Genomic DNA, 12,230 nt, shown 5'->3' with positions numbered 1-12,230 from the left:
TATGAACATTTGAACATCTTGGCCATGTTCTGTTATCATCTCCACCCGGCACAGCCAGAAGACAACTGGCCACCCCTCAGAGCCGGGTTCCTCTCTAGGTTTCTTCCTAGGTGCTTTCTAGGGAGATTTTCCTACCCACTGTGCTTCTACAACTGCATTGCTTGTGTTTGGGGTTTTAGGCTGGGTTTCTGTCCAGCACTTTGAAATATCAGCTGATGTAAGAAGGGCTTTATAAATACATTTTCTTGGATTTAGATGGTATAGAGTATGAGATTAGTAGTGTAGGGTATGTAACATTATATAAAGTGGCATTGTTTAAAGTGACTAGTGATATATCCAATTTTTAATTATTAAAGTGGCTAGAGATTTGAGTCAGTATGTTGGCAGCAGCCACACAATGTTAATGATGTCTGTTTAACAGTCTGGCCTTGAGATGGAAGCTGTTTTTCAGTCTCTCGGTCCCAGCTTTGATGCACCTGCATTGACCTCGCCTTCTGGATGATAGCAGGGTGAACATGCAGTGGCTCGGTTGGTTGTTTTCCTTGATTATCTTTTTGGCCTTCCTGTGACATCGGGTGGTGTAGGTGTCCTGGAGGGCAAGACATTTGCCCCCAGTGATGCGTTGTGCAGACCTCACTACCCTCTGGAGAGCCTTAGGGTTGTGGGCAGAGCCGTTTCCGTACCAGGTGGTGATACGACAGGATGCTCTCGATTGTGCATCTGTAAAAGTTTGTGAGTGTTTTCGGTGACAAGCCAAATTTCTTCAGCCTCCTGAGGTTGAAGAGACGCTGTTGAGCCTTCTTCACCACGATGTCTGTGTGGGTGGACCATTTCAGTTTGTCAGTGACGTGTTCGCAGAGGAACTTAAAACTTTCCACCTTTTTCACTACTGTCCTGTCGATGAGGATGGGGGGTGCTCCCTCTGCTGTTTCCTGAAGTCCACGATCATCTCCTTTTTTTTGTTGACGTTGAGTGAGAGGTTATTTTCCTGATACCACATTCCCAGGACCCTCACCTCCTCCCTGTAGGCCGTCTCGTCGTTTATGGTAATCAAGCCTACCACTGTAGTGTCGTCTGCAAACTTGATTGAATTGGAGGCGTGCATGGCCACTCAGTCATGGGTGAACAGGGAGTACAGGAGAGGACTGAGAACGACTATTGCTACGGGGCAATAGTCGTTTAGCTCAGTTACTTTATTGACTGTATGTTTCTTCATGTGTAACTTTGTGTTGTTGTCTTTGTCGCACTGCTTTGCTTTATATTGGCCAGGTCGCAGTTGTAAATGAGAACTTGTTCTCAACTGGCTTACCTGGTTAATTAAAGGTGAAAATAAAAAAATATAAAAAACATATAAATATAAAAATACAGTTAACACACACAACCCTTTTCACGGATACTACAGATTGCTTTGTCGCATGCCCTCCTGCACACTTCTCACATCTATGAATCTCCCTCCTACACACTGCTTGGCATTTAAAACTTGGGACAAAAGCTCTCACAGGATAACTGACACATCCTAACTTCTCTTTGTCTGTTAAAAACTCTGTATCAAAACTCAGCCGGACAGACAGTGTCTTCTCTGTTTCACCACACTCTCAACCGGGTCTGCTTCGCACCAAACGGCGGGCGTCACAGACACTGGGAATCTTCCATTTCAGTTAGTCCTTCTCAACACTTAACTTTACTTTCACCAACTCAACAGTCCCCAACCTCCTCTCCACCCAAAATAACACCACGTATGGATCAGCCTGAAGGCAAGGATCCATTCTCTCCAAAAAATCTCACTCCCAATGGGCCAGAATCATCCTAGTCACCATTAGAACGAGGCCCGAACGTGGCGGTCTTCACTGCACCTGCCACCTCAGGTAATTCAATTTCTGAGCTACCGGAGTATGTTTTTTTCCTTTTGTACTTACTGTACTATCTTCCTCACCACACTGCTTCCCTCTAGACTCAGCTCCTTTCCTTCTTCCTCCGAACTGTAGTAGGAGTTCCCGTTTTTGTTCTTCTCTCTCAACATCCTATCTTGTCCCAGGTTTTTTTCCCTTTGTTTCGTGAACTTTTCCGGTTTCTTCCTCATATATTCTTCTGAGCTACTGAAATACGGTTGACATTTTTTGTACTTGATGCCGATCAACCTCCCGTCCTCGTCCTTCATTTTTGAAAAAATTGTCTCCAGCTTGTTCAAAATAGTAATATTTGTTCAAAATAGTAATATTTATAAGAATATATATATTAGCCAGAAGGCATTCGCAGATGTCTGGGTTTTGAATAGATGCAGAGAGGAAGAGGTGAAGCGAGAGTGGAAACTCTGCCCAAAAGGAACATTTTCCTAATGTTGAGTTGCACCCCCCCACCCCCCTCTGAACAGCCAGAATTCTTCGGGGTACAGTGGGGCAAAAAAGTATTTAGTCAGCCACCAATTGTGCAAGTTCTCCCACTTAAAAAGATGAGAGAGGCCTGTAATTTTCATCATCAGTACACTTCAACTACGACAAACAAAATGAGAGAAACAAATCCAGAAAATCACATTGTAGGATTTTTAATGAATTTATTTTTCAAATTATGGTGGAAAATAAGTATTTAGTCACATACAAACAAGATTTCTGGCTTTTAATTCCAGGTTGTAAGGCAACAAAATAGGAAAAATGCCAAGAGGGGTGAATACTTTCGCAAGCCATTGTACTCTGATCTACCGGCCATGCCTACCACAGTCTCAGTACAGCTGTGCAGATCCGCCAACCAAACGCACCACTGCGTTCACTTCCAAAACGGAATGTTATTATCAAACACAAAAAACAAACAATTTCAGTGTCCAAAGTCAAATTCCGCACCCGAAGGAGTTGTCAAATATTTTCTGCTCTCTGGCAAGCTACTCACATCTTCTTCTGTGATATAATGGCGGTCCGCAAACAAATGTTAAAGGTCCATGCAATACATACAACAATAAAACAACACATGCTCCCCCATTTCATCGGGAAGAAAAACAACAGTAGTGGGATGATCAACCTCACAGTCTTTCAACGTAACCCAATAAGCGAATGACAATATTTTACGCCGTATATACAAAGGAATCTGACCTGCTTCCACATTGTTGTCCTGGTCAGTGCTCTATAAATATCTGAAGTGCCTCCGACCGCAAGGCACTTCAGAGGGTAGTGCGTACGGCCCAGTACATCACTGGGGCAAAGCTGCCTGACATCCAGGACCTCTACACCAGCCGGTGTCAGAGGAAGGCCCTAAAAATTGTCATAGACTGTTCTCTCTGCTACCGCATGGCAAGCGGTACCGGAGTGCCAAGTCTAGAAGTACAGGAGGGGACTGAGCACGCACCCCTGGGGAGCTCCAGTGTTGAGGATTAGCTTGGCAGATGTGTTTCTACCTACCCTCACCACCTGGGGGTGGCCTGTCAGGAAGTCCAGGATCCAGTTGCAGAGGGAGGTGTTTAGTCCCAGGATCCTTAGCTTAGTGATGAGCTTTGAGGGTACTATGGTGTTGAACGCTGAGCTGTAGTCAATGAACAGCATTCTCACATAGGTGTTCCTTTTGTCCAGGTGGGAAAGGGCAGTGTGGAGTGCAATAGAGATTGCATCATCTGTGGATGTGTTTGGGCGGTATGCAAATTGGAGTGGGTCTAGGGTATCTGGAATAATGGTGTTGATATGAGCCATCACCAGCCTTTCAAAGCACTTCATGGCTACAGACGTGAGCGCCACGGGTCTGTAGTCAGGTTGCCTTTGTGTTCTTGGGCACAGGGACTATGGTGGTCTGCTTGAAGCATGTTGGTATTACAGACTCAATCAGGGACATGTTGAAAATGTCATTGAAGACACCTGCCAGCTGGTCAGCACGTGTCCGGAGCACAGGTCCTGGTAATCCGTCTGGCCCCGCAGCCTTGTGTATGTTGACCTGTTTAAGGGTCTTACTCTGCTCTCATGCATGCCTCAGTGTTGCTTGCCTCGAAGCGAGCATAGAAGTGATTTAGCTCGTCTGGTAGGCTCGTGTCACTGGGCAGCTCACGGCTGTGCTTCCCTTTGTAGTCTGTAATAGTTTGCAAGCCCTGCCACATCCGACGAGTGTCGGAGCCGGTGTAGTATGATTCAATCTTAGCCTTTGCCTGTTTGATGGCTGTTTGATGGTTCGTCGCAGGGCACAGCGGGATTTCTTTGAAGCTTCCGGGTTAGAGTCCCGCACCTTGAAAGCGGCAGCTCTACCCTTTAGCTCAGTGCGAATGTTGCCTGTAATCCATGGCTTCTGGTTGGGGTTATGTATGTACAGTCACTGTGGGGACAACGTCCTCAATGTACTTATTGATAAAGCCAGTGACTGATGTGGTGTATTCCTCAATGTCATTGGAAGAATCCCGGAACATGTTCCAGTCTGTGATAGCAAAGCAGTCCTGTAGTTTAGCATCTGCTTCATCTGACCATTTTTTTATAGACCCGAGTCACTGGTGCTTCCTGCTTTAATTTTTGTTTGTAAGCAGGATAGAGTTGTGGTTGGATTTACCAAATGGAGGGCGAGGGAGAGCTTTGTACGCGTCTCTGGCCACAAGGAGCGCCACCTCTGGGTGAGTGGTTTCCTGTTTGCTTATTTCCTTATACAGCTGACTGAGTGCAGTCTTAGTACCAGCATCTGTCTGTGGTGGTAAATAAACAGCCACAAAAAGTATAGCTGAGAACTCTCTAGGCAAGTAGGGGGCCTGCAGTTTATCACAATATACTCAACTTCAGGCGAGCAAAATCTAGAGACTTCATTAGATTTTGTGCACCAGCTGTTGTTTACAAATACGCACAGACCGCCCCCCCTCGTCTTACCGGAGTGTGCTGTTCTATCCTGCCGGTGCAGCGTGTATCCCGCTAGCTGAATATTCATGTCGTCATTCAGCCACGATTCAGTGAAGCATAGGATATTACAGTTTTTTATGTGCCGTTGGTAGGATATTCGTGATCTTACTTCTTCTAGTTTATTGTCCAATGATTGCACGTTGGCGAGTATTATTGACGGTAATGGCAGCTTTCCTAGTTGTCTTCTGCGGGTCCGGACGAGGCATCCGGCTCCGTCGCTTCCTTTTGCGAATAATTGGGATATCTGCCCTGTGGGTTGTTTGGAGAATATCGTGTAAGTCCTGCTTGCTGCTGCTGCTGTTGTTGTTGAAGAAATCTTTGTCTAATCCGAGGTGAGTGATTGCTGTCCTGTTATCCAGAAACTCTTTTCTGCCATAAGATACGGTTGCAGAAACATTATGTACAAAATTATTTACAACTATCGCGAAGAAAACCCACATAATAGCACAACTGGTTAGGAGACCGTAAAACGGCGGCCATCTCCACTGACAATTTAAACCCCCAGTCGATCGACCATCTTTAAACATCCACTATAGCTTGTTGAATAGATTTGGTCTCGTGAGAGACATTCCTTCCCACAATCAATAACCCGATCAACAATGCAAAGGAGATGTCCAGCGCTGATCTACGTGCCTACCTTTTTTTAACCCTTGTGTTGTCTTAAGGGTCAAATGTGACCCGCCACTATGTTTAACAGCAGAGAAAACCCCCTAAATGATATTTTTGCAACTTGAAATTTGATTACTTTTCCTAGAGTGACCCCAACATTAGAAAAAAGTGAAACATCGCCTTTGTTCATATTTCCATGAAAGCTGTAACACCACCAGGTTACAAAGATTGTCTTAGTGTTATTTCTGATTATTTCAAAAATAATTTACACACCACAAACAAACAAACACACACACAATGAATGAAAAATTTAGATTATTGTGTGTTACTGATTGAACTCAGTCAGCAGCTCCTGAAGAGGAAGATCACCATGGTTGGCACAGTTAGAAAGACCAAGCCTGAGCTCCACGTGCACTCCTCGCAACAAGCAGGAGAGAGGCCTCATCAAAGTTTGTCTTCACCACCACCACCACTCTAGTTTCTTACCTCCCAAAGTGGAACGAGAATGTGGTCCTCCTGAGCACACTGCACAAACCGGTTGAGATCAGTGATCATGAGGACAGGAAGCCATCATCCTAGACTACAACCACAACAAAGGAGGCGTGGACAACCTGGACAAGGTGATTGGAACTTACAGCTGCAGGAGGATGACTGCCCTCTGGCCCCTGGTCATCTTCCATAACATCATTGATGTGTCTTCATACAATGCCTTCGTGATATGGAATAAGATCAACCCTACCTGGATGCCTGATAAGCGGAAACAAGAGAGTGTTGTTCCTAGAGCTGCGCCTCCCCCGCACAGCAGCCTCTGCCGCGCTTGTGAAAGCTGTTCAGGGGGCTGAATCTTGTCCTGATCCACCTGAGACTGCAGCTGGGGCAGGCAAGAGGAGGAGATGCCAATTTTGCCCCCCAAAGAAGGACTGTAAAACAAATAATATGTGCTGCACATGTGAGAAATACATCTGCAAAGTCCATGCACACACACTTGTATTCTGTCCTACATGTGCTAATTACAGTTGATTGATTTATGTTCTTCACGTTTTTGTTTAATAGCTATTATCTTATTTTATTCTTATTTATTGTTGTTGTTTATACATCTTGTGGGTGGGGGCAATGGTTAAAAAAAATGGAGAAGACTAGTGTTTTGTAGTTGAATTCCTTATTGTACAGTATATAAGAATATATCACTATGTTGCCAAATAAGTTCAAGACTGTTATTGTTTCCCTTCAATAAAATGCATTCAAAACTACATTCTGCACATTTCTGCTACTTTCTTAGGCTATACAAGTGCTATGTCTTGCTAAAACAATTATGTTTACACCTATGTAGTACCTTTACCAATAAAAATAATAATAAAAAACCTCTACTTTAGTAAAGAAAACAATTATGACAGGTGTGTTGTAATAAAAACGAGTGGTGTCCACTGATTAAATGCAGTCTTTCTGCATTGGGAAGAGGGAAAACCCAGATATTCACAAAGTTTGTGATGAATGACAGGTTGTTTCTGCATGCAAAATAGATTTGGGGTTGAAAATTAAATTAAGCAACTTTATTTTAGGGGTTTAGTGAAGGTGGGTCACTTTTTACCCTTAGGACAAGGGGAGTATACAGAGTGTTAAGACTACAAACGGGTAAACAGGTAACAGATGCATATCTGTATTCCCAGTCATGTGAAATCCATAGATGTTATTTCATTTGACTGATTTCCTTATATGAACTGTAACTCAGTAAAATATTTGAAGTTGTTGTATGTTGCGTTAATTTTTTGTTCAGAGTAGTTAATAAATCCAATGTGAAACGTGATACCTATAGTATCCTTACCTAGCATTGAAAAGTTTCATCCATTCTTCTCTAATTTCAAATCTCTCTCCCTAATTTCTGAATCACGCTTGTAACATCAATAGGCTACTAGACTATGCTTCGGAGGGGGAGGAGGAGAGGCAGATAGGCTACTGACATACTTGCAAAGATCTTCAGCTGGCAGGCATGCAGAAACTGAAATACGTTTCTGAGTGACTGAGTGAGGGCTTTGCATACGTAGGTGCTTTGTTGCATTTTTTTGTGGGACTGAAAAAATGCCTGGAATGTAAAAGAATGTTAATAACCAATCCCATGCTTTTAAAATAACGGTTCTGTTCCGGAACAGTATTATATCACTTTGGTTCTCGGTTCTGATTCTGTTCTTGAACCGGTTCCAACCGGTTCCAACCCATTATTCTTTGTAGATAAAACCTGTTAAAGATATGGCTGACTACTGCCCCCTTTGGAGAAATTGCGTGCCCATAGTAAACTGAAAAAAAATCTGTCAAAAATTGCTAATATATGCATATAATAATTATTATTGGATAGAAAACACGCCAACGCTTCTAAAACCGTTGGAATTATGTCTGTAAGTATAGCAGAACTCACAGGGCAGGCATTCTTCCAAACTAGTTTTGTGGTAATGAAAGTTGGGGCAACTTTGACGTCATCGCCCCCACCCTTCCCAACCAGCTATGGATCTGGGGACACTTTCTATGTCTTCCACTAGATGTCCTCATTCAGTAGAGCGTTTAATCGTTCAAATCCCGCTCCCTATGGGAGTGAATTGAGTGAGTGCCACGAGAAAATACCTGTGCGTTAGGGCGCGAATTGGTCCCAGACATTCCTTTGTTCCAGCACTCCGGAGAAGGACAAACAATGACCGGTTGAATAGAAAATTGTTTTCTATGTTTATAACATCCTAAAGCTTGGTTCTGCACTTAGTTTGACCTGTTTAGTCGACATATAATATGTAATTTTTAAGTTTTGATGCGCAACTTTTCCGGACCAGAGGACATTTTGGGTGCATTTCAGCTGATGTTATTAGCAGTAGCTAATACAAAGACGCAAGACTTGAAACCAAACGATGTTTTGGGTAAGTATGAACCCTTCCAGTACATTCTGAACAAAGACCATCAAAGGTAAGGGAAAATTTATGCTGAAATCTGTGTTTCTGTTGACTCCAACATAGCGGAGAAATATAGCTTATATCTGAGCGCCGTCTCAGAATATTGAATAGTGAGCGATTTCTGTAACGTTAAAAATAAATGTAACAAAGCGATTGCATTAAGAAGCAGTGTATCTTTCTAACTATATGTAGAACATGTACAGTATATTTAGTCAAAGTTTATGATGTCTATTTACGTTATCTTGCGGCGCTACCTATATTTTCTGCGGACATTTTTGAGTATTTTCTGAACATGAATTCAATGTAAATGGACATTTATGGATATAAATGGCATATTATTGAAACAAAAAAAAATCTAATGTGTAACATGTCCTATTACTGTCATCTGATGAAGATTTTCAAAAGGTTAGTGAATGATTTATTTTTTAATCCTGCTTTTATAATTTTATATTTTCTGGGACAAAATGGCTGCCTCTTGTCTTGGTTTCGGTGGTGGTCTAATATAAATATGTGGTGTGTTTTCGCCGTAAAACATTTAAAAAATCTGACATGCTGGGTAGATGAACAATATGTTTATCATTCATTTGAGCTATTGGACTTGTTAATGTGTGGAGGTTAAATATTTCTAAGAATATTTTTGCGTTCCATGCGCCACGGTTTGAGCTGAACGGGGGGGTGGGGGGCGGCGTCAACAAGGCGTCAACCCCTGGCGTCAACAAGTGTAGATAAGTCAGTCAGTCACAGTTTACCCACAACGCATCATAGATTTGATGCTCTCGAACACGATTAAAAAACGCACTGTAAAAAAAGTAGAAAAAAAAGGTCTGGTCCAAGGCCTTGCGAGAACAGGGTAGCTGCAGCACAATATTGCAATCGGAATATGGGAGAGTGGGTGTGTCGAAAGTAAAGTAGTGGGCATGTCGAAAGGAGTTGGCCTCCTCCGATTGGCCGTGGCCCTCCCTCCGAGTTTATGGTTACAGAACTGACACAACCACTCATTTTAAGCATACAAATTTCAACAACATGCTGGTTGTCTGGTTCCAAAATGTTGAATAGGTACAAAAATCTGCAGGGTGAACCATTCATTAAAAATATTAGAAATTTGTCATATATGAAAGAAAAGTCAAGGGGTACAAGACTGTACAAGACTGTATACATACCAGAGTTATGCAAACAAACTATTCATCCCATACAGCAGTCCTGTCTGGGGCCAGAGTTCCGGTCTAGAAGCATGGATTCGACTGCTCCTACAGTCTTGCTTCCGTACTGCAGTTTAACTGACGTTCGGCCCAGAAAGACCATTTCCATTAACTGCCATATAAATTAGTCATATTTGAAAATTCTTAATAAGACACTTTAGTCATCACCTTTGTGCACAAAAGATCCATTGAATTATTAGCTGAAGCTGATTATTTTTCCACCACTCACAGCCGAAGATGTTACCATTTATATTCATCCAATGTCTACCATGTTTTTGGATGACGTACTGAGCTAGTGCGCATTTGAAGTTGGGCCGTCCATGAATCGGCGTATGTGAACGGCAGTGTCTAGTTATTTTATACCTCAGTGGTTTGTTTCTGTGGCAGTGGAAATGCTAAGTTTGGTGTAGTTTTTGTAGCTCTGTATCATACACTGCATTTGAGGAACAATGGGAAAGTTATTCTGCTTTGAAAGTTGATAAACTTGTAACCTCACGATTGAGAAAATGGCCTTGAATGTTTTGGTACCTACTGGAGAGCTCTTCTTTGTCTACACACATTCAGCATCGTTCACACCCTCTTAAGCTTTAGCCCCACCCATCTTGTTTCGCTCTCTGAGCGTTCAGAGCGCACACTGGACGCTCTGGCCGATGAGTAGGGTTGATCTGAGCGTTTCTGACCTCACAACGGCAGTCAAGCACGTAAGCTAACTGGCTAACATTGGTTAGATTGCTAGTACATTTTCATACTTTTTCGAACGGGCCCCCTGTGGAAATAGAAATCCAACCGTGTCGTTGCAACCGGGGCTTCTCTTTCATGACTTCAATTGATTAATGGGTAACAGCTATGTAGTTGTATCAAGCAGTAATGACGTAACTTAGCGACCAGTGCACGGATGTTGTATAGAGATGTTTGCTGACCTGAGGTGCTTTCCACTGGGCATCTGTATCACTGTGTCGCTGGCGGAAGCTAGTAACCTGTCACATTTTTTCCCCTCCCAGGATTATATTTAACGTAAGATAGCATCTTACATGAGAAATAACTAATTTGGTACCCATATAGATCAAATAAAATAAACTGTTATTTGTCACATGCGCCGAATACAACAACTATATACAGGGGGTACCGGTACAGAGTCGATGTGTGGGGGCACAGGTTAGTTGATGTAATTGAGGTAATATGTACATGTTGGTTGAGGTCAAGTGACTATACATAGATAATAAACAGAGAGTAGCAGGAGTATAAAAATGGAGGTGTCAATACAAATAGTCAGGGTAGCCATTTGGTTAGCTGTTCATGAGTCTTATGGCTTGGGGTTAGAAGCTGTTAAGAAGTCTTTTGGAACTATTATGGCCTTCCTCTGACTCACCCTGGAATAGAGGTCCTGGATGGTAGGAAGCTTGGCCCTAGTGATGTACCAGGCTGTACGCACTACCCTCTCTAGTGCCTTGCGGTCCGAGGCCAAGCAGTTGCCATACCAGGTGGTGATGCAACCAGTCAGGATGCTTTCGGTGGTGCAGCTGTAGAACTTTTGAGGATCTGAGGACCCATGCCAAATCTTTTCAGTCCCCTTGGGGGGGATAGGCCTTGTCGTGCACTCTTCACGACTATCTTGGTGTGTTTGGACCATGATAGTTCATTGGTGATGTGAACACCAAGGAACTTGAAGCTCTCAACCTGCTTCACTACAGCCCTGTCAATGAGAATGGGGGCATGCTCGGTCCTCCTTTTCCTGCAGTCCACAATCATCTCCTTTGTCTTGATCATGTTGAGGGAGAGGTTGTTATCCTGGCACCACACTGTCAGGTCTCTGACCTCCTCCCTATATGCTGTCTCATCATTGTCGGCAAACTTAATGATGGTTTGGAGTCGTGCTTGGCCATGCAGTCATGGATAGACAGGGGGTATAGGAGGGGACTTGAGCACGCACCCTTGATGGGCACTGTGTTGAGGATCAGCGAACGTTAACGGGAGAGCAAACTTTCCGATTTCCCGAACTCACTTCCTTGTTTAGCCTAAATCACTTGCATTGCTCGCACTTTGAAATCCACAATGCAGATGGGAGGCTATGGGCTACGGTAGATGGTGATGTACTAAGAGATCAGCCAATGAACATCCAGCGGGAGTTTTTCCCGCTCCTGCCATAGGCTCCATTCAAGTCCCTTTCTCTTTCAAACCAGACGGTTTGAAAGAGAAAGAGCCGGTGGATGAGATTAAGTGCCAATGTACAATGTCGATATCCATATTAACAACACTTTCATTGAAATTAATTTAATCGTAGCTAATTATGATTATGATAAATCAGAATTGGCAGATACAATTTCCCAATCTTATACTTCCACATGTTATTGTGGTTGTTGGCACTTTGCATGTATTTCAGCTAATGAAAAGCTTATCATTGTGAATAAAAGAGTGGAAGGGTAAGGGGTGAGAAGAAGTTAGGCTTGACCAGATCAGGGGTGATAACTGACCAATGCAGGGCTGAGGGTGACACTTCATAAGTGAGGAGGAGGGGTGATGCTTGACTAGTGCAAATTTGATATTTGACTAGGGGAGGGGTGAGGTCTGAGGAGGAATGACAAAGTTCCTGATATGTAGATAGAGCTATCGCTAAAGATTCTTACAACAGATTAGCTAGCTTCTTA

Source organism: Oncorhynchus mykiss, chromosome 10, assembly GCF_013265735.2.
Source record: "Oncorhynchus mykiss isolate Arlee chromosome 10, USDA_OmykA_1.1, whole genome shotgun sequence".
Taxonomy (NCBI): domain Eukaryota; kingdom Metazoa; phylum Chordata; class Actinopteri; order Salmoniformes; family Salmonidae; genus Oncorhynchus; species Oncorhynchus mykiss.
This window is presented reverse-complemented; position numbering follows the sequence as displayed.